The sequence below is a fragment of the Gossypium arboreum genome, chromosome 6 (assembly GCF_025698485.1).
Source record: "Gossypium arboreum isolate Shixiya-1 chromosome 6, ASM2569848v2, whole genome shotgun sequence".
Classification (NCBI taxonomy): domain Eukaryota; kingdom Viridiplantae; phylum Streptophyta; class Magnoliopsida; order Malvales; family Malvaceae; genus Gossypium; species Gossypium arboreum.
In genome coordinates this window covers 52,233,765-52,258,468 of record NC_069075.1, presented here as the reverse complement: position 1 = coordinate 52,258,468, position 24,704 = coordinate 52,233,765, and the positions used below count along the sequence as shown (strand labels likewise).

At 35.8% G+C, this 24,704-nt stretch overlaps 1 non-coding gene across 1 annotated transcript; it reads right to left on the bottom strand.

Moving 5' to 3' along the window:
- Positions 1-12,382: 12,382 nt before the first annotated feature.
- LOC128294820 (small nucleolar RNA R71) lies at positions 12,383-12,489 on the bottom strand. The gene has a single exon (XR_008285127.1). It is a non-coding gene; the product is annotated as a small nucleolar RNA R71 (small nucleolar RNA).
- Between the last annotated feature and the right edge of the window lie 12,215 nt (positions 12,490-24,704).

The following is a 24,704-nucleotide window of genomic DNA, read 5'->3' as shown; positions in this document are numbered from 1 at the left end:
TTATTATACGAACTCTCTAAGTTTTATAGCTTACTCTGTTTACTTTTCCGTGTTTTATTGTGTTTATCGAAGCTTGCTTGGATTTGGGAGTTGTCGGAGATCTCATCACACTATCAAGCTATCATTTTGGTACTTTTGAACTTGTGTATTTGGTTATATGACATGCATAGGAGTTGTGGTTATTTTGGTCTTTATGTTGATAATGGATTTAGCCATTTAATTTGGCTTGTAAATGATGAATGTTTAGTTATGTGTATAGCCATGTGACTTGGGTTATTTTGGTATACTTGGTGATGTATATATATATGCATAAATGGCCTTTTGTTATGTGGTTGATAATTGCTATGTGATGCTTGTTGTGAATTGGTATTTTGAGTACCAAATAGTTGAAACTTAAGATTGGTATGATTGTGGTTTTAGGTAAAATAATGCATAATTAAAAGTGAACAATTAGGTGATTTTGAGATATGAAATTGGTATGAAATGGAATGGATAATGATGAAACTTGTGTTCCTTGTGGTTGTTACTGTTGAAATGGTATGGATTAGGATTGGTTGAGATTGGTTTGAATGTCTATTTATGCCATTTTATATGCCATTTGAATTTTGTAGGTGAATACAAATTTGGGTGAGAAAAATGGCTAGGAAAATAGCCTATTCTTTTCCACATGGACAGAGACACGGGCGTGTGTCTCCTGGTGTTTAATTAGAAACCAAGTAAATATGCTCCAGAAAGCCTAGCACACGGGCATGTGATTTGCCCATGTGGCATAAGTCAGTATACCCTACAGGTTTGGCACGACCTAGCACAAGGCCTGGCACACGGGCGTGTGAGGCCATTTCGAAGGGCTCGCGGGCTAGTCACACGGGCGTGTGGTTGGCCGTGTAACCCAAGTCAGAGAGTTACATGGGGTTGGGCACAGGCTGGGACACAACCATGTGATCCCATTTTGAATGTCCACTTGGCCTGTGACACGGGCGTGTCTTTGGCCGTGTGAGACACACGACCGAGCCATACGGGCATGCGTCCCCTATTTTTTGAAAAATTTTCTATGTTTTTTGAAAACTTCTTGAGTTATCAATTTAGTACCGAACCACTTCTAAAGTATGATTTGAGTCTCATAGACTCATTTTAGGGACGATATGAATGAATGTGAATGATTTTTTTATATTTAGAGTTGGGAAATGTATGTGAATTGTATGATTATTTAAGTATTAAGTTCAGTAATGCTATATAATCCTATCCCGGCGATAGTTACGGGTTAAGGGTGTTAGAATCATAGTACTTCTTTGATTTCTTTGAAGCGGATGATTGTGACTTGCTCATAAATCTTTTACTAGAAACCCAAGCTTCTCTTTCAGCTTGTTTCTTTTCTTTACTCAATTCTTCAGCTTTGTGTGCTCGACCGACCAGTACCACAAATTCCCTCAATTCAAGGATTTCTATCAACAGCTTGATGTCTTCATTTAAGCCCTTTCCAAAACATTTGGACATATCAGCCTTAGTTGGAACCCACTATTTGGCATACTTACTCAACCGAATAAATTCCTGCTCATACTCAAATACAGTCATGTTTCCTTGTTTGAACTCTAAAAATTTTTTCCTTTTCTGATCCAGAAATCTCTAACTAACATACTTCTTTCTGAATTCAGCCTGGAAAATTTCCTGTGTAATGTTTTCTCTTGGTACAATAGAAGTTATGGTAGTCCACCAATGATAGGCTGTGTCTTTCAATAAAGAAACTACGCATTTCAAACATTTAGATGGTGTACGAGATAATTCATATAAAACATTAATGGTATTTTCCAACCAAAATTCAGCCCTCTATGGATCATCATCAACAGTAGCCCTAAATTCCTTTGCTCTATACTTACGGATTTTATCCGCCGGAGGCTTAACAGTTTTAACAGGTTCAACACCTTGTGGCATCTCAGGATCCAGTTAAGGAGCAGGTGGGGGGAGGTTTAGGGTTTAGTATTTGTTCTCAAATACTCAATGAACCATTCATTCATCATTTGAAAGAAGACTTATTTTTCCTCCTCAATTCGGCCCTCAAATACAGGCCTTCCACTACTAGATGCAACTCTTTGAACTAAAGCTGAAGCATTGCTCTCACCTTCCTCAGATTTAGCTCTAGCTTGGTTGGATGACATTACTATATGAAAAGCACTTTTAAAATGGTCAGGAGATATCACACTATCACAGATTATATAATAGCATGTATAGCTAAACTCATACTTACTACATTCAGTCTGAGAATCGGCTAAACTATAGCTCTGATACCAATTAATGTAACACCTCTAACCTGTATCTGTCGTTGAAATAGGGTTACAGAGTATTACCTGAGTTTACAGAACATTTACAAATAATTCTTACTAATTACTATTCATTTTCAAAAGAGGCCATATTGTCCCTTGAATAGATTCTCGAACCCCATTATAAACATTGGAAGCAAGTCGAGAATAAATCGGAAACTCAGAGAATTTTTTGCAAAATTTCAAAATTTTTCCTAGATGCTGGGCACACAGCTGTATGGTCAAGGGACACACCTGTGTGACCATAGGACACGCTTGTGTTGTAGGCCGTGTCCAAGCCCATGTAACTTTCTAACTTGTGACAGCCCTATAGTGACCCTAGTCGGAAAGCGGTTTCGGGACTGCTAAACCGAGTCACCAAATTATTTGAATGTGATATTTATGGTCTAAAATATGTGAATATGAATGTGCGAAAATTTTAAGCTTCGATTTAGTAAATTGCATGTGAATTTAGTCAAAAGGACTTGTGTGACACTTTTGAAATGTGATAGGCTAATCTACAAGGATCTAATAGTGCATGTAATCAAAAGGAGGACTTGCATGTCAATTTTCCCCCTAATATGTAGTGGCCGGCCATGAGCATGGGTGGACAAAGTGTTATGGCTAAAACATGTCATAAACATGTTGGGATAATGCATTATGTAAGGAATAATAAAATAAAGAGCATGGGCAATGTGTGTGTTTGTTTCCCCCCCCATTGCCGTGAGTTGAAGGAAAGAAAATAAAAAAGAAGTGTTCATTCTTGAACATCCTTGGCCGAATAGAGGAAAGAAAGGAAGGGGAAGAGCTTGAGAAAATCGGCTATGGTGGTTGTTAGACTAAGGTATGTTTGAAGTTGTCCATGAGATTCATGCATGTTTTTATTTGTTAGTTTGAGTTCTAGCTAGCCCATGGTTCAAATCTTTGCTATGTCATGGAGATGGTATTCGCTAAGGTGGATTGGTGTTGATGTCATTTACATGCTAAAAAACGAAGCTTTGTAATGATGCATGTGATGGTGGATTGATGACTCTTGAGTCTTCTTTTAGAATTTTGGGTGAGATATTAAGTTCTTTGTTTAACCATGACCAAAATCGAAATGGTATGGTGTTGTGATGCATTCGGCCATGGTAGAAAGTAGAGGAAAAATATGGTTGTTGTTAGATGAAGTAGAGTCTAACAAATGAGCACATGTGTGCATTAGTTGATATATGGAGAAGAATCGACTAGCAAGTTGTGTGCCAAGGCCGAATATAATTTTGTATATTAATGAGTAATGCATGTGTTGAATTGATGAAAAGGGAGAGGATGCTTTAATAGTGTATATATGTGTATTAGCCAAGTTTTGAACTTGAAACAAAATGGTGTTTAGTCAATACGAGTGACCATACTTGTAGAATGTATTAAGTGTTGCAATCGGTCTTAGCATAGATGTGTATGTTCAGCCACATGAATGAGTACATAAGTTGATGTGTATGTTCGGCCATAGGTAAGCATATTGATGACTTTATCTTGACTTAGAAAATTCGGCTAAGGGGAAATATTAGCTAAAATGTTGAATTCGATTCGTGATTTCGTACATATGGGTCTTTAATGTCTAATGTATATATGGGCTAAGTGCCTTGAGGTTCTCTTTTGATGTTCAAATGAATTGTGTTAAATTGCTTAATGTGATTAAAAATGCGCATGACCATTGTGTATTTGGGCTAAAGGGTGGCCATATGACCTATTAAACTCCTTGTCATATTCGGCCATAAGCTAGCATAATGAGACTTTAATAAGTTAAATTTGTTTGAATTAGCTCAAGAGCTTAGAGGACCACAGTAGGATAAGGGAAAGGAAAAAGTTATCGAATAGCCGCCGAAATCGTTCGACCACATCTGAGGTAAGTTTTTGAGTAATGGAACTTAGATTATGATTTGATTAGATCATGCTCTTTGTATGTGGCTAATGAGCCGAAATTGCAAGTGTGATAAATGTCTTGTGTTTGAGCTTTGCTAATGAAAATGAAATAAGGATGTGTCATGATTTATTGATAAATGTGCATGGTTATTCAAATGATGTCCGGGCTAAGTCCCGAAGGCTTTGTGCTAAGTGACTGTAACACTCCGAACCCGAGACCGTCGCCGGAATCGAACACGAGGTGTTAACAGACTTCAAACCACTTATTGAGAATTTCCCAGACAAGCTGCCAATCTGTGTACTAGTCGCTTCAAAAATCATATCTTGAGCTTTACAACTCGAAAATCAGTTTTGTAATTTTTCCCTGAAACTAGACTCATATGTTCATCTACATATTTTTTTCTAGAATTTTTGGTCAAGCCAATTAGTACAGTTTATTAGTTAAAGTCTCCCCTGTTGCAGGGATCGACTACACTGAACTTTGTGCGTTACGAATTGGATATCTCCCTGTACAGGGATTCAATACTGATGCCGTTTGTTTCTATAGAAACTAGACTCAGAGATTAATCTACACATGTATGGCATGACTCCTAATTATCTCTGGTTAATTTACAATGATTTTCCAAAGTAGGAACAGGGATCCAGAAACCATTCTGGCCCTGTTTCACGAGAACTTTAATATCTCTTAAAATACAGCTCATATGGTCGTTTTGTTTCATCCATATGAAAATAGACCCATCAAGCTTCGAGTACGTAATTTTTTTAGCTATTAATTCCACTTCTACTATTTTTAGTGATTTTTCGATCTCATATCACTGCTGCTGTCCGCAACAGTTACTGCAGTAGACTATGCCAATTTCATGAATCCTTCCTTAGCCTTACTACTCATCCATCATACGTGACACAAATTATGGCCACCTTATCAAAATTAAGGTTTCTAAGAATCGTGGCTATAGATTCTAGCATCCCACTCAAACGACCACATAGGCCATTTTCACATGGCTTAAAGTTTACAACCCAAAATTTAACAAAACAAAATAGCTCATACATGCCAAATGTTCTCCTAAGTCGACTAAGAAGACAATACCAAAAATTGCTCGCCGGTGTGATGACTTCGTTGATGGTTACGAACACCCAAAAGGAGACGAGCCCAAGGAACCTAAAATGGGTGACAAGAAAACACCGAGTGAGTTTATAACTCAGTAAGTCATAAGCATTCCACAACCATCCATTAATACAATTATCATAAAATGAAATAATGAAACAAGGCCAAATGTTCCAGCCATACCGAACTATACCATAGTTCCTTAGATCTTTCGGATCAATCTCATACCAAGTCATACATTTACATTTCATATACTGTTCAATAGGATATTTGAAGCAATTTCCATACATCATTTCATTTCGCAACAATCATGCAATCAAATGAACTTTCATCTATTCCACGATACCTTATTTACGGGAATGCAATTGAGATCATCACATAGATTTAAATCTTACCAACTCCACCCGAGCATGAACATAGCATCTATTAGCCATGAACTCAAGGTACTTACTCTTTCCGCTGTCCATACTCATCTCGATAAAGTCACGCCTCCATATAAATGTTCAATCGGAGATATGTGTAGAGTTCGCACACATAGTGCTTAATACTCAATCACGCACACTTAGTGCCATATGATTCAAGCCCGCACACATAGTGCCATATAGTCCAAACTCGCACACTTAGTGCCGTACATTACAAGCTCGCACACTCAAGTGCCAATCTAAATCACCGTACACATCTATTTCTCGCACACTTAGTGCGAAGCAAACTTCCTACACATTTCACTATCTCTTTTACGTTCAACATTATCATCTTTTCATACACATACATTTGTATATATTTCATCTCATTAAACACAATTGCATAGATATTACAATCATTTAAGCAATATCAAATATATGCTTAATGACTTACCTTGTGTTGGGTAAAAATAGTCCAAGTCGGCTACTCGATGACCTTCCCTTTCCTTGCTTGATTCTCCTTCTTTAACTCCTTGAGCTTAATCAATAAATCAACTAGTTTAACCATCTCGCTAAACATTCATAATTCAATTACACATGCATATGAATGTTTGTATATTCGCAACCATCCTCACTTATTACCCATTTAGTCAACAATCTAAGCCAAGATAAGGCTTCAATATGGTTGCCTCTAACCGAATACATGCTCACCAATTTCCCTTCATGTGGCCGAATATGCATGTCCATGTTGAGGCCATTTATGCACTTATTACCACACAAAACAGCATACATTTTACTAACTAATACCTTTCCATATTGTAACTCAATACACATCTATCATTTCCTTCATAACCAAAACATCATCATAAGTAAGTATATACCTTAAGATAGTATATACGTCATACCAATACATCATGCTCAAACATATATACATATATGTATGCTAGAGCCGAATCTCAAGTTGATTGTAACTAAACATGAACATGATTTGAAACACAAATCTTACTCTCCATGCAAAGAGCATAAATCACACTTGGGGATGCACCATGGCGAATACATCACAACACCATAATTTTGGTCATGATTACACAAAGAACTTAGTATATCATTCAAAAATGCTCAAAGAAAATCTAAGAGTCCTCAATCCACCATCACATGTATCATCATCAAGGTTCATATTTAACATGCAATGGCATTAACTCAAAATCCACCTTGGCCAAATACCATCCCCATGATATAACAAAGATTTGAACCATGGGCTAATAAGAACATCAAGTTAACAACCAAAACATGCATGAATCTCATGGCACAACATCAAACATACCTTAATCTTGATGCAAATATAGCCAAACCTCTTCCTAATCCTCTTCCAACCCAAGCATGAAGCAAAATTCCTCCTTCCCTCTAGTATTTTCGGTCAAGAGAGAATGAAATGGATGAGCAAAATTTTTTTCTTTTCTTTTCTTCCATGTACGGCAATGGGGGGGGGTTTCACTCACACACACACATTTTTTTTTTCTTTACTACCCATGCTTACTTGTTTATTGTTTCCCCCTAATGCACCAACAAAACATGTTTCATGACATGTTTAGCCCATACTCCCTTGTCATGGCCGGCCATCACTTGTAAAAAGGGGGTATTTGACATGCAAGGCCATTGTTTTGCATGCATGCTTTAATTAGTCATCATACATTTCCCCATCATACTTTCAAAGTTTTCTACTAGGTCCTTTCTAGTGAAATTCACATTTATAACTCTAAATTAAAGCATCAAAATGTCACACATGAGTTAACACATATTATAGGCATCAAAATAAATATCAAATTATTTTTATGCCTCGGTTTTGTGGTCCCGAAACCACATTCCGACTAGGGTCGTTTTAAGGCTGTCACAGTGACTATATCCGGACTAGGATCCGAAGGCATTTATGCGAGTTACTAAATCTGGGTTAAGTCCCGAAGGCATTTATGCGAGTTACTAAATCTGGGTTAAGTCCCGAAGGCGTTTATGTGAGTTGCTATAACCGGGTTATGTCCCGAAGGCGTTTGAACGAGTAGCTATATCCGGTTAAATTCCGAAGGTACGTGATTCGGGAATGAGCAATCTTGCTGTAAAATTTCAGTTAGTACGCTTGTAAAATCCCAACAATGAGGTATGTTTCGTATGTGCATTGGAATAGTTGATTCCCTTCGAATAATATTCGCTCAGTCGAGTAATGAGCTTCCGGTATTTGGCTAAGATGATCCCTTATGTATGAATATAAGGGTTGGAATGTGAAGTGGGAATGATTTGAGAATATGTATATATGGAATTATTCGTTTAGTTATATGAATGCTATACTTCTGATGTGCTTAAATTCTTTGCTCAAAACTTACTAAGCATTTAATGCTTACTCCGTTTCTTTGATTCTCTGTTTTATAGATTTTGGTTCGTCAGCTATTCGGACTCGGGATTGTTAAAGTCGAAGTCTTCCACACTATCAAAGCGTTTTTGGTACACTTTTGGTTGAACTCTGAAAATGGCATGTATAGGACTACCCTTTTGTTGTAGGTCATGTACCTTTCGGTTTTGTGTAAATTTGTATATCCATGCGAAAATGGCTTAAGCATACTTTGATCATAGCATTATAATCGTTTTGTATGTTGTCCGTCGAGAGGTATGGAAATGTTGGTAATGGTTAGTCATGGGAATGGTTATTCATGATCACTTTTGGTATATGTATGACAAACTCTAGTTGATCCATGGAGGATCATGAAATAGGTAAAGTTTACCTTAAAAATAGATGCTGGCAGCAGCAGTGATGTGGATGTGAAAAATCTCTAAAAATATTAGGAATGGAATTAAATAGCTAATAAATTATGTAATCGAACCTTGATGAATCTATTTTCATAGGAAAGTAACGAAACGCTCATATGAACAGTATATTATGAGATGTTAAAGTTTTCGTGAGACAGGGCCAGAACGGTTTCTGGATCCCCTGATTTGACTTTGGAAATTCATTATAAATTAACCAGAGACATTTAGAAGTCATTCCATATATTTATAGATTCCTTTTTGAGTCTAGTTTCTAAATAAACAAAAGGAATCAGTATTGAAGCCCTGTACAGGGAGATATGCAAATCGTAATGCATGAAGGTCAGTGTAGTCGCACCCTGTAATAGGGGAGACTTTAACTAATAAACTGTACTAATTGGCCCGACCAAAAATTCTATAAAAATATATGTAGATGGATATATGAGTCTAGTTTCAGGAAAAAATTACGAAACTGATTTTCGAGTTTTGGAACTCAAGTTATGATTTTTAAAGTGACAGTGACGCAGTTAGCCAACTGCCTGGAAATTTTTAAAATGGACTGTGAAAGCGAGTGATTTAAGTCTGCAAACCCCTCGTGTCTGACTCCGGAAACGGTCTCGGGTACGGGGTGTTACATGACTTGTACCATATGGCCTTCCACATGCCCGTGTGCTAGGCCGTGTGGTTAATTTAATTTTCAAAAATTAAGTGCAAGTTTCACACGGCCAAGTCACACGCTTGTGTTCTAGGCCATTAGCACACACGAGGGAGACACACGCCCATGTCTCTACCCATGTGTCCAATTCTGAGCATTCTATTTCTAAATTTTAAGATGCAGGTGACACACGGTCTAACCACACGCCCATGTACCAGGCCGTGTGTCACACACGGTCAAAACACATGCCCTTGTGTCTACCAATGTGGACGAAATAAAGCCATTTCCTAGCTTTATTTCTTACCCAAATTTGCCAATAACCTACACCAAAACATACAAGTATATATACCAGCCAATTTAATCATTAAAACTAAGCCAATTCTATCATCTAACACGATATATTATCACATGTATTCATGTTTATATTTTTACCTTTGTTAAACCTATATGTTAAGCATAACTTGATCAACCATACTTAATATACATAACACATAGGTATTTTTCATAATATAACCTTATAAATATACCAAGACAAATCATTACTAGCCATTCCAATAGCTAGATTACAAACAACATTTACAAGGCAACAATGGCCAAGTTACGTATACATGCCATTATACCAAAATAAATTTACTAGTTATACCAAAACAAGCTAGTAGATAGTGTGATGATGCTCCAACCAATCTCCAACCTTCGTGAGCTTTCGAGCACTATAAAATGGAGAAAATAAAACCTAGTAAGCATTTAATGTTTAGTAAGTTCGTATAAAAAAAATTAAACTTACCAATCACATTCATTATAATAAGCATACAATAACATGGTTTCCATCCATTTGGCAAGTTTCCTAAACCCATGCACTCAATCAAGCAAGTTAGTCATGTAATTCATATGTATATCAAATAAGTATAAATGAGCTCATCTTGTTACAACTTTCAAATATTTTAGAAGCATTCAAGATATAATTCATTTAATCTCATAATTTCTCATTTTAGGAATTTGTCTGTTGAATCATTAAAATTTCGATGGATATTCAGCTAGTACACACAAGGTGTACAAAATAGTAAATCGTCAATTCATAATCAGCGGTACCCATTAAGCCACTTAATCAGGGAACACACTCTCGAGCCATATATCAGGATGCTCAGATAAGCCATGTAAGAGAACACTTATCCGGGCTAAATAGGAAACTCATAAGAGTTTTAATGATAAATCATAATTTATACATATTTTTATCCCATACTTAGCATATTTTTGGATGAATTATCCTTAGATTTGGTGAATTTGATGCTCCTAATCCTTTAACTTCATGTATTATACTTAGGAAAGCATAGGAGAGTAAAAAGAGCGAGAATCGGGCCAAAAACAGAGAAAATGGATCAACATGGGAAATCAACACGGCCTGGACTTCCTCATACGGGTAGTTCACACGCCCGTGTCCATTCAACAGACTCGAACATGGTTTGAAGCAATCACACACGGGCGTGTCACATGGGCGTGTCCCTGTCGAGCCCAAGTCTAGTCCTATTCGGAAAAGGCTACTCTTGAGGGTTTAGAAGCATTCTAAAGCCTATATAAACACCCCAGGAGGTACCAAAAACATAGACAAGGAATTGGAGGCAAGGAATTACTAGAAAAAAGTTGATTGATCCATCTCAAAAGCCAGATTCACTTTCAAGACTAAAGATCTCCCTTCAATTCCCTTCAAGAGTTCTTAGGTTTTCTTTATGTTTTTTTATCATTATTCTTTTGAGATGTTTTCTTTCATAAATATGAACTAAACCCCCTAAATACCTAAGGGGAATGAAACCTAAGACGAATCTTGTTATTATGATCTGAATTGTATGATAAATATTTGACTTGTTCTTAATTATGAGTTCTTAATTCTTGCTTTAATATTCCAGGATATTGATTCAAGTACTGATGTGCTTATTCAGAGGAGCAAAAGTCTCTGTCTAAGAGTAGATCTAACATAATTAAGCGGAGTTGATTACACGCCTAGAGATAGCGTGACATAATTTTGCCGGATTAGGGTGAAACCTGATAATGGAATCCATAGACCGAGTTACTGCAACACTAGGGGTTTTAATTAGAAAGAGATTTCAATTAATCAACCTAGGGTTAGATGTTGTTAGTCTCGAGAGAGATAATAATATAACTTAGGGATTTCTACGGATCAAGTTAAGTGGATAAATCATCTGATTCAGAGTCAATAACAAGTGAAGTCTAGGTGGATTTTTCCCTTAGGTATTGTCCAAATCATTTAGTTTTCCAAAAAGTTATTTCCCCAATTTACTTTCTGTGCATTCTTAGTTTAGTAATTAGTTTAGATAAAACAAACCCTTTTATTTTTTAGGCTAGATAATAAAAAGAAAGTTAATACTAGTACTTTTAGTTCCTTTGGGTTCGACATCCCGGTCTTGCCATAAGCTATATTACGTTCGATAAGGTGCGCTTGCCTTTGTCGTGATAATAGTTAGTTTTCAAGAACGGACATTCATAAGTTATAAAACTTATCATGATTTGCATCACATCAAGTTTTTGGCGCCGTTGTCGGGGAACTAAGATATTAGGAACACTCGATTTTTATTACTTTAGCCATTTTACTTTTATTGCAATTTAAATTTTTATTTTCTTTTCTAATTTTTCGTTTATTCGCTAGAAGAAACCCGTCGGGACCATTACTTTTTGATAGTGAGATCGATCATACAGCTCGCAGAAACTAGGGAGAAATAAGGTGAAGCCTAAGATACATATAGAAAGAGAAAGAGGACGACATTCACACCATAACCGAGGAGGTGGCTAAAAATCAGGAAAATTCGTTATCTCCTGTGATTGCTGCTGATCCAGTAAATCACAATCCTGCTCCACGCACTTTGTATGATTATGCCAAACCAAATTTAACAGGAACTGAGCCAAATATAGTTAGACCTGCTATTGGTGTAAATAATTTTGAACTAAAACCTATCACAATTCAAATGACACAACAGTTTGTTCAGTTTGATGGTTTGTAGGATGAGGATCCAAACAATCACTTGGCAAATTTTCTGGAGTTTTACGACACTTTAAAAATCAATGGCATTGCTGATGATGCCATTCGCCTTCGGTTGTTTCCCTTTTTATTAAGGAACAAAGCTAAACAGTGGTTGAACTCGTCACCTCGAAGGTCAATCACTACTTGGGAACAAATGACCGAAAATTTTTACTTCAATATTTTCCGTCGGCTAAAACAGCTAAGTTGAGGAATAACATCTCTTCTTATGTGCAGATGGATCTAGAAACACTCTATGATGCATGAGAGAGATACAAGGATCTTTTGAGAACGTGCCCTCACCATGGGTTATGATAAACTGTAATTTATACATATTTTTATCCCATGCTTAGCACATTTATGGATGATTTCTCCTTAGATTTGGTGAATTCGATGCTCCTAATCCTTTAATTTCATATTTTATGCTTAGATGAGCATAGGTGAGTAAAAAGAGTGAGAAACGGGTTGAAAACAGAGAAAATTGACCAACATGGGAAATCAACACAGCCTGGACTTCCTCACACGGGTAATCCACATGGCCGTGTCAATTTGGAAAAACCGCAGCATGACTTTACAGGTAGACCACACGTCCATGCTTATTTAACAGCCTTGACCACGATCTGAAGCAAATCGCACACGGGCGTGTCCCTATTGAGCCCAAGTATAGTCCTATTTGAAAAAAGGTCACTTTAGAGGGCTCTTAGGCATTCTAAAGCCTATTTAAACACCTGAGGAGGCACTTAGAAGAGATACATAGAGTAGGAGGCAAGGAATTACTCAAGGAAAGCCGATTGATCCATCTCAGAAGCAAGATTCATCATCAAGACTGAAGATCTCCCTTCAATTTCCTTCAAAAGTTTTGGGTTTTCTTTATGTTTTGTTATCTTTATTCTTTTGAGATGTTTTCTTCCATAATTATGAACTAAACCCCCTAAATACCTAAGGGGAATGAAACCTAATACGGATCTTGTTATTATTATCTAAATTGTATGATAAATATTTGACTTGTTCTTAATTATGTGTTCTTAATTCTTGTTTTAATATTCCAGGACATTGATTTAAGTTAATGCGCTTATTCAGAGGAGCAAAAGTCCCTGTCTAAGAGTAAATTTGCCATAATTAAGCGGAGTTGATTGCACGCCTAGAGATAGGGTGACAAGATTTTGTCGGATTAGGGTGAAACCTAATAAGGGAGTCTATATATCGAGTTAATGCAACACTAGGGTGTTAATTAGAAAGAGATTTCAATGAATCAACCCAGGGTTAAATGTTATTAGTCTCGAGAGAGATAATAATATAACTTAGGAATTTCTACGGATCAGGTCAAATGAATAAATTGTCTAATTCAGAGTTAAATAACAAGTGAAGTCTAGGTGGATTTTTCCTTGGGTATTGTCTTAATTAATCAAGTTTTCCCAAAAGCTTTTCCCCAATTTTCTCTCTGTGCACCCTTAGTTTAGTTAATTAGTTTAGATAACAAATCCCTTAATTTTTAAGGTAGATAATAAAAAGGAAGTAATTACTAGTACTCTTGGTTCCCTTGGGTTCGACAATTCCGTCTTGCTAAAGCTATACTACTATTCGATAGGTACATTTGCCTTCATTGTGATAGTAGTTAGTTTTAAGAACGATTAATTATAAATATTTAGAATCTATCACGAATATCACGTATCATGTTTTTGGCACCGTTGTCGGGAACTAAGTTATTAGGAACACTCGATTTTTATTACTTTAGCCATTTTACTTTATTTGCAATTTAAATTTTTATTTTCTTTTCTAATTTTCTCTTTTATTCGCTTCTTATAGGTTTTTCTAGTTTATGACCAGAAGAAACCCGTCAGGACTATTACTTTTTGATAGTGAGATCGATCGCACAGCTCGCAGAAACCGAAGAGAAATAAGGGGAAGCTTAAGATACACAGTGGAAGACCAAGAGGACGATATTCAAACCACAACCGAGGAGATGGCTAAAAATCAGGAAAATCCACTACCTCCTGCGATTGCTGCTGATCCAGTAAATCAGAATCATACTCCACGCACTATGTATGATTATGCTAAACCGAATTTAACAGGAACTGGTGCTGCAACTGGTGCTAACGTTGTAAGTGTAAGGATGGTGTGGTTGAGTTATTCCCCACAGGTAGTGCTGGGTTGGATGGACGCAAGTGAGGGTTGGATGGGATAGCATGCACCAATGCATTCACACATTCTATTTTGTTACTGAGATGGGCTAGGCCAAATTGATTCTGTTATGGGCTGTGACCTAAATGATAATGTAATGGGCTTTGGCCCACTTATGCTCTGAATTGGACTGTACTATTACTGTTAAAGGGCTCTAGCCCAAACTGTTTCTGTTTCTGTATATTGACTGTTACTCTACTAAGGGGATTACACACTGAGTTTCCATAAACTCACCCTGTTTACACACTATGTAGGTAATCCCCAGCATTAGGAGGATTGGTGCTGCGAGGGACTCAGAGATCACCACAAGACCGCAATTTTTTTTATGCGTAACTTTATTTATATTTAAAATTTTGCTTTGGGTTTTGATTCTGTAATAAAGCCTCTTAAACTTAAGTTATGTTATTTGGGCTTTATTTATTTGATACTTAACTGATAGTGATAGAACGCTAGTTTTCGAAAAGATTAATTGTTTTCAAAACATCGCATTTTCTCAACATTTTTGGATATTGTTTCTGAAACAAACAATATTTTAAAGTAAAGACGATTTAAATGGTTAATAAATGGTTAAGATGTTTTTGACAAAGAGATTCCAACTCAGAAATGACTTTCTATGAAAAAAACCAATTTTCGAAAGACACTTCAACATGACACGTCAAATTCGACCATAACGTCTAGGCCGGGTTTACGATGTTATAGAAAATTGGTACTGAAATTCAATCTGAAGCCCGAAGCATCATGTAATTACTTTAAAATCTAGAAGTAAACTGTGGATCATGATTAGATAGAATTGACAGTGGTACACCCTATAATCTCACAATTTTTGAAACATACAATTCTGCCAATTTCTCAAGTGAATAATCAGTTCGAACATGTATAAAATGAGTTATTTTCGTTAATCTATCCACAATAACCCAGATCGAGTCTTTTCTTGTCAGAGCCATAGGTAACCCTTGAAACAAAATCCATTATGACTCATTCCCACTTCCATTCAAGAATCACCACTGGTTGCAACAAACCTGAAGAAACCTGATGTTTAGTTTTCACTTGCTGGCAAATTAGGCATCTGGACACAAACTCTGTTATTCCACGTTTCATACCAGACCACTAGTAATGTTGTTTCAAATCATTATACATTTTTGTACCCCAAGGGTGAAATGAGTAAACACTATTGTGAGCTTTATTCAACAATTCACTTTTTAACTCAAAATTGTTTGGTATATAAATTCAATCTTGAAAATATAAACAATCATCATTCCCGATATGAAAATCAGATTTCTGGCCACTTTTTATTAGACTGAGCCTCGACAACAATTCTGAATCATCTTTCTGAATTTCTTGAATCTTCATAAAAATACCGACTTTAATATCAACATAGCTAAAATAGAACCATCATATTCCAACGTCAAATTTGTGTTTATGGCTCTTAAAGCAAACAAAGACTTTCAGCTCAAAGCATCTGCAACAATATTAGCTTTCTCGGGGCGATAATTAATTATAAATCATAATATTTTAGTAATTCAAGCCACTTACGCTGACTCAAATTCAATTCTTTGAGTCATTAGGTATTTCAGGCTTTTATGATCAATAAAAACATGACATTTCTCATCGTATAAATAATGTCACAAGATCTTCAAAGCAAAAGTTGTTGTGGAACTCTAAGTCATGTATCAGATAATTTTGCTCATGAGGCTTTAGTTGTCTCAAAGCGAAAACGACTACTTTTCCATTCTGCATCAGATCACAACCTAAACCACAAAGAGACGCATCACTGTACACAATAAATTCTTTCTCGGTTTCAAGTTGAGTCAAAACTGGAGCTTCAGTTAACATATTCTTCAACTGCTCTAAAGTTTTTCGGCATTTCTCAATCCTAACAAAATTAAAATTTTTCGCAACAATTTAGTCATCAGATATTCTATAATGGAAAAGGTTTTAACAAAACGTCGGTAATATCCTGTGAAACCCAGAAAACTACGAACCTCAGAAAAATTATTTGATATTTCCCAATAAACGATCTTCGATACTTTATTTGGATCAACACGGATACCATCACATAAATAACATGACCTATAAATCCAGCTTCTCGTAGCCAAAATTCATATTTACTGAATTTTGCATAAAGTTGCTTTTCACAAAAAGTTTGCAACACAATTCTTAAATGCTTGGCATGATCTGACTTGTTCAGCGAATAAATCAGTATATCATCAAAGAGCACCACAACAAACCAATCTAAATACGGCTAAAATATCTGATTCATCAACTCCATAAATGCAGCATGAGCATTAATCAAACCAAATGGCATTACCAAAAATTCATAATGACTGTCTCAAGTTTTAAATGCAGTCTTCGGTACATCAGGCTCTTTAACTTGAAACTGGTAATATCCAGACCGTGGATCAATATTTAAAAACACTGTAGCTCCCTTTAATTGGTCGAACAAATCATCAATATGAGGTAACATATACTTATTATTGATAGTAACTCGATTTAGCTACCGATAATCTATACGTAATCACATTGACCCGTCTTTCTTTTTCACAAATAAAATAGGAGCACCCCAAGGAGATATGCTCGGTTGAATAAATCTACGATCTAATAATTCTTACAACTGTGCTATCAACTCTTTTAACTCGGTAGAAGCCATTTTTTATGGAGCTACTAAAATTGGAGTGTCGCTTGTGAATATGATGTTCCAATTGTGTAAGTATACACGTTGAACAAGTAATAAAGTGATGAGTGAGATTGTGTCTACAGTGATTAGATAGGTAGAATTTCATCGAGTTATTAGAGTTAAAATTGATTAATGCTAAAGCAAAATAATAGTGAGAATGTAGTGGCAAAATGAAAGAATGATGATGTATAAAATGTGAAAAATAAAATAAGTAAATGAAACAAGAATGTCACGACAAAGTAAATACGAAAAAGAAGATTAAGGAATTGCAATGTTAATTAGGACAGGTAGGATTACTGATGCATCTACCTTCTCTAACTATTAATGCCACAGCAAATTCTTAAACATTTTACTGCTTGATAGGTTTGTACAGTAGTCTACTTCTTTTAAGAGCAAAACCTTGGGTTACCTCCCCTAAGGTACTATATGTCTATAAACTTAAGTCCGGCTACCACTAATATTTTCTACCTTCTTTCATATGAGGCAAAGCTTTACGTCTAGAGGTTGCTACGAATAAATAATTTTTCACTCACTCATATTGTAATAGCCTAATTTCGGTGAAATCAGAACAGTGGTTTCGAGACCACAAATCTGAGTCTAAAATAAAAATCTATTTTATTTTATTTTATGGTTGGTATCATGATAGGAAGGTCATATAAAAATTTTGGTATGAAAATTTTACTGGTTGTGTGTTTAATTAGGGAAAGGACTAAATTGCATAAAATGCAAACGTTGGGTTCTAGTAGCTATATGTATCAAATAGCTATGGAATTCAAAAATTAAGGTCCTTATATGGTAATTAGACCATAAAAGAAAGTATGTAGATATTTTGGTATGACCCATCCATGAAAAAATAAAAAAAAGGTTAAGGACTAAATTGGAAAAATGAAAAGTTATTAAATGACAATTTAATTAAATGAAAAAGAAAACAATTTCATATCATCTTCCACAAATATTTCCATGGAAACCTTAGGAGAGAGGAAGAAGACTTATCAAGCTTATTTGGGTAAGTAATCAAGCCCCATTTTTAGTAATTTTGATATTTTTGAAATAGGGAGAGTCTAATCTATCTATTTGGGGGATTAATTTGAAAAGTTATCAAAGTATGAAACTTGGGTCATGGATGAATATGCTGGAAATATGAAATTTATGGTAAAAAATGAAAGGTTGTTGATAGATAAACAACTGTTACAAAGTAATTTTTTATATAAACTTGATTTAGGGACTAAAATGAAAAAATGATGAAACCCATGGAAAATTCTAAAATTTTTGAAATGTATGTGCTGTAGATGTAGTATATAAATTTCGATTAGGCTTGGAATAGGGATTAAATTGCATAAATTTCATTTTCCGAGCCTACGGACTAAATGGGAATTTATGAAAAAGTTAGGGGCAAAATGGTAATTTTTCCTAGGATAAAAATTTAGTCCACTTGAACATAAAATATGATAACTCGTATAGATTCGGATAGACCAAATTTGGAGCTAGAACGAGGAAAAGAGGAAAAAGTCAGATTAGTAGATTTTTCATACATGAACAATTGTCGAGGTAAGTTCATGTAACTAAATTGTATATGTTTTTATGCTTGAACTAAATGTTGGGTTTGTGAATTGTATAAATGCCATAAATATGTGAAATGGTCACATACTCATTAAATCCTGATAAATGAAAGTGCCCAATCAATCATAATGCCCGACAAATGATAAATGATAAAAATGTTAAATTTTATGCTTGAGTTGAATGTGAACATTTGGATTGCATAAATGCATAAATATATGAGATTGACCACATGCTTGATAATGCTTGAAAGATGCTAAATTCCATTTGAATAAATGGAAAATTCGATGGATATGTAATTTCCCTAAATGAATGAGGCCCTGCATCTGTTGCTGACTGGATTTAACTAGGACGAGTAATCCTCTTGACCTCATGATAGAAAGGATTTAGCCCAGATGGGTGATCCTGATATAAGTCCTCTCGAGCATATATTATGGATTGGATTTATCCCGGACTGGTAATCTAGATCAAGTTCCCTAGAGCATATGTCATAAAAAGGATTTAACCTGAACTGGTAATCCTGTTGTATATATGCGTGGCTCGAGAGTGCACTATCTGAAATAGTACCTTATAGGTATCACTGGACATGAATTGATGGATTCTGATTTGCACACCTTGGGTGTACAACATGTGCATCCATCGTGTTCCAAACAAATTCGATGGGTAAAAATCTTGACATGAAAGGACATGAATAAGAAATGAGTGATTACACGTAGTTGTCTGAAATCCATGAAAATGATGCTACATGATAATTGACATATGAAATCATGAGATGATGATATTTGTACATGGGATTCTTTTGATGAATATGTTCATCCTTGGTTATAGACTTGTACACTTTGAGTGTACAACTACTTGTGTGACATTGATATTTCGAGTAAGATGTGTGAAGTTTTGATATGATATAATCTGAACTTGAGATGTGTTATATGAAAATATACTTGAGATATAGCAATGTGAATTATACATGTTGTGGAAAGCATATGTGCATAGGAACTTGATTGTTATTAAGCTCATACATGTTTTTGATGTTATTATGGAATATATGACTAACAAGGGAAATGAAGAGATGTGTAGGGCTTGAGGTCAAATTGAATGAATGTGTCTTACATAGTTACCTCAAATAGAATGAATGGTAAGTTAAGTACCATGTTATACGAACTTACTAAGCATTTTATGCTTAGTTTTATTTCCCTATTTTAGAGTAAATTGGAAGCTTATTGAATTGGAAGCTTTGTGGAGATCACTCACACAATCCATTAGCCCATGTCGGTACAATATGGTAGAGCAATTATGGTTATATTGGCATGTATAGGTTAATTTGGTAATATTGGCATGTAAATGTAAATGATGCTTGTAATCTATCCATTGGAATGGCTAGTAATGAGTTGTTTGATATACTTGTAATGTCAAACTATGGTAGCTACATATATGTTAATGTAACACCCCGTACCCGAGACCGTTACCGGAGTCGAACACGAGGTGCTAACCGACTAATTCATTTACTCTCGCAGTCCAATTAAAAATTTTTCCAGACGACTGGCTAACTGCATCACTGTCACCTTAAAAATCATAACTTGAGTTCCACAACTCGAAAATCAGATTTGTAATTTTTCCCTGAAACTAGACTCATATGTCCATCTACATATTTTTTCTTAGAATTTTTGGTCAGGCCAATTAGTACAGTTTATTAGTTAAAGTTTCCCCTAATCCAGGGTTCGACTACACTGACCTTCACACATTACCAATTGGATATCTCCCTGTACAGGGCTTCAATACTGATGCCGTTTGTTTCTATAGAAACTAGACTCAGAGAGGAATCTATACATATATGGTATGACTCCTAATTATCTCTGGTTAATTTACAATGAATTTCCAAATTCAGAACTGGGATTCCAGAAACTGTTCTGGCCCTGTTTCACAAAAACCTAAATATCTCTTAACATACAACTCATATGACCGTTTCGCTTCTTCCATATGAAAGTAGATTCATCAAGGCTCATTTACATAATTTATTCACTATTTAATTCCATCTCTACTATTTTTAGTGATTTTTCACATCCACATCACTGCTGCTGCCAGCATCTATTTTTAGGGTAGACTTTATCTAACACATAGTTTCTATGACTCAACTAACCCTCTTGCATATATAGTCCAAAATATAATCAAGATGAACCATTCTAATGGCTGATCGTTGCCAAACATTTCCATGCCTCTTAATGAGCATATACATATCGAATGATTATAACATTATGCTCAAAATATTTATAAGCCATTTTCGCATGGCTATCTAAAATTATACAAATCCAAAGGGTCCATGACCCACAACAAAAAGGGTAGTCCTATACATTGACCAAAATATCCTCTCACTACTAGTCTATTCCATACATGCCATAAGATATTCCAAAACGTAGCAGTACCAAACGGTGGATAGTGATAGTGTGACTAGTTGCTGACGATCCCCGAGCCTGTAGCTTCCAATGAGATCTATAAAACAGAGGAAACAAAGTAAACAGAGTAAGCATTACAATGCTTAGTAAGTTTTAAGCAGTGTCAACAGATAAGAACCAAATCATAACATAGTTGTTCGTATTTTTATTTCACTCTTCCTTCGGGCATACTATCCCCTTTTCCGAATATGCACATCTCATCATATACAATAGGCGGATAAACTCTCACATAAAAGTGAGCTCATGTGACATAGATATATCGTATGATTTCACATAACCTCTCACACTAAACCGATGTCACATAATCATAGGAATAGTCCCATAGATTGCTCTCATGTGCATCATATATAAACTTGGAGTACATACCTGTTTAACCTTTCGCATTGCGTATATTTATAAACAATTCTTATTACGAAGTCTTACCCGGACATAATCTCCACACGTAGTCATCGGGTCTTACTCGGACATAATCTCCACACGTAGTCATCGGGTCTTACCCGGACATAATCTCCACACGTAGTCATCGGGTCTCACCCAGAACATATTTCCAAGTTTCATGTACATTTAATCACATGTTACAACATTCACATTAACCATTCGGCTTTACCACACATACACATCACACATATATTTCACATTAGCCATTCGGCTTTACCACATATACATATCACACATATATTTCACATTAGCCCTTCGGCTTTACCACATATACACATCACACATATATTTCACATTAGCCATTCGGCTTTACCACATATACATATCACACATATGTTTCACATTCATCACATCGGCCATTAGGCCTTATCACATAAATATACACCTTCACATTCATCACATCGGCCATTAGGCCTTATCACATATATACTCTTTCACATTCATCACATTGGCCATTAGGCCTTATCACATATATATACACCTTCACATTCATCACATCGGCCATTAGGCCTTATCACATATATACTCTTTCACATTCATCACATTGGCCATTAGGCCTTATCACATGTATATACACTTTCACATTCATCACATTGGCCATTAGGCCTTATCACATATATATATACACCTTCACATTCATCACATCGGCCATTAGGCCTTATCACATATATACTCTTTCACTACGAATTAAATTTTTCATTGTACAGAATTCATAATGTGTTTTATTTGATTCCATTTGAAACTAGACTCATTAAGGAGTCCAAGCATATAAATCTTATCTCATAACCATTTTGTACAAATTATAATGATTTTCCAAAAAGCGAGCAGGGATTTTGAGTCATTCCGACACTTTGTCCGCACAACTTTAAATATCTCTTTATAGGAAATTCCTTTGCTTCCACGGTCTCTTTTATAAGAAACTAGACCAACTAAGATTTGATTACATGTTTTATTCAGCCTATAATTCCACACCAACAATTTATAGTGATTTTCTAAAATCACATTACTGCTGCTGTCCAAGCAATTTATTACAATTTGCTCTTAACTTTCCAAGTCCAAACACTTATGAACTTACCATTTGGGCTTAAGACATATCATGGCCACATCATATCTTATCAAATCAACTCATTATGTCCTATTATGATTGAATTTACTCAACGATTAATCGCTTAAAACTTACCTCGGATGTGGTCGAACGATTTCGGCGGCTATTCGATCACTTCTTCCCTTCCCTTATCCAACTTGATCCTCTAGGCTCTTGAGCTTAATTAAACAAACAAATTGACTTAATCATTTGAGCATCGAAAAGAGGAATACAAGATACTTAGCCAATATATATACTCATTAGGCATCAAAGTCGCATATGTGCGAAATCATGAATCGAACTCAACACATTAGTTAATATTCCTCTTAGCCAATTTTCTAAGCCAAGAATAGGCATCAATATGCTTGCCTCTAACCGAATGCATGCACACCAATTTCCCCTCATGTGGCCGAATATACATGTCCATGTTGAGGCCAATTATACACTTAATACCACACAAAAATAGCATACATTTTACTACTAACGCATTACATATCGTAGCTCAATACACCTCTCTCATTTACTTCATAACCGAAACATCATCACAAGCAAATATACACTTGAAATAGTATATATGTCATACCAATACATCATGTGCAAACATATATTCATGTAGGTGCAAGGGTCGAATTCTCAAGTGGCTTATATCCAAATATATACACATATCCAAAGCTTAAATCTTACTTACCATGCAACATGCATGAATCATACTTATGGATATACCATGGCCGAATACCACAACACCATAATTTTTGGTCACGATTAAACAAAGAACTTAGTATCTCCTTCAAAAATGCTAAAAGAAAATCTAAGAGTCCTCAATCCCCCATCACATGTTTCATTATCAAGCTTGATATTTAGCATGCAATGGCATTAACACCACATTCACTTTGGCCGAATTTCATTCCCATGACATAGCAAAGATTTGAACCATGGGCTAACAAGAACATCAAGCTAGCAACTAAAAACATGCATGAATCTCATGGCACAACCTCAAACATACCTTAATCTTGATGCAAGTATAGCCAACCTCTTCCTAATCCTCTTCAAAACCAAACATGAAGCAAAATTCCTTCCTTCCTCTAGTATTTTCGGTCAAGGAGAAAAAATTGATGAACAAATTTTTTTTCTTCTCTTTCCTCAATACACGGCAAGGGGGTTCACTCACACACATTTTTTTTTCATTCTTTATTATCCATACTTATTTGTTTATTGTTTCTCCCTAATGCACCAACAAAACATGTTTCATGACATGTTTTGCCCATGATTCCTTGTCATGGCCGGCCACTAGAACTTGGGGAAATTTGACATGCAAGTCCTCCCTTTGACTACATGCACTATTAGGTCCTTATAGATTAGCCTTTCACTTTTCAAAAGTGTCACACAAGTCCTACTAATTGAATTCACATGCAATCGGCTAAATCGGAACTTGAAATTTTCACACATTCATAATTACATATTCTAGACAATAAATATTACATTCAAACATTTCGGTGACTCGGTTTAGCGGTCCCGAAACCACTTCCCGACTAGGGTCAATTTTGGGCTGTCACAGTTAAGTAGTTGATCAAATTATGTTTAACACATGGATTGAACCAAGGTAAGATTGTAAATATGTATGCATGCAATGATATGCCTTGTTGAATGATGGAAATTACTTAATTTGATTGCATGGAATGGATGGATTGTACTTGACATGTTTTGGTGCAGGAAAATGGAAAATTTGGGTGACAAATGAGGCTAGGAAATGACTTTATTTTGTCCACACGGGTAGACATATGGGCATGTGTCTAGGTCGTGTGTGACACACGACTGAATACATGGAAGTGTAGTTTGGCCATGTGTCCCTTGCATCTTAAAAATGAGAAACAAAATACTCAAAATTTGGACACATGGTCGGAGAAACTTGCGTGTGACTCAGCCGTGTGGTTGACACGGCCTTGGACATGGGCGTGCTACATGGCCATGTGAAAACTGCACCTAAAGTTTGAAAATAAAATTCACCGCACAGCCTAGCACACGGGCATGTGACTTGGCCGTGTAACTTTAATTTCTTCATGCCTTAAAAGTCAGAGAGTAACAAGGGTCAGGGACACAAGTGTGTGTAGTACACGGCCCAACCACACGGGCGTGTCCCTAGAC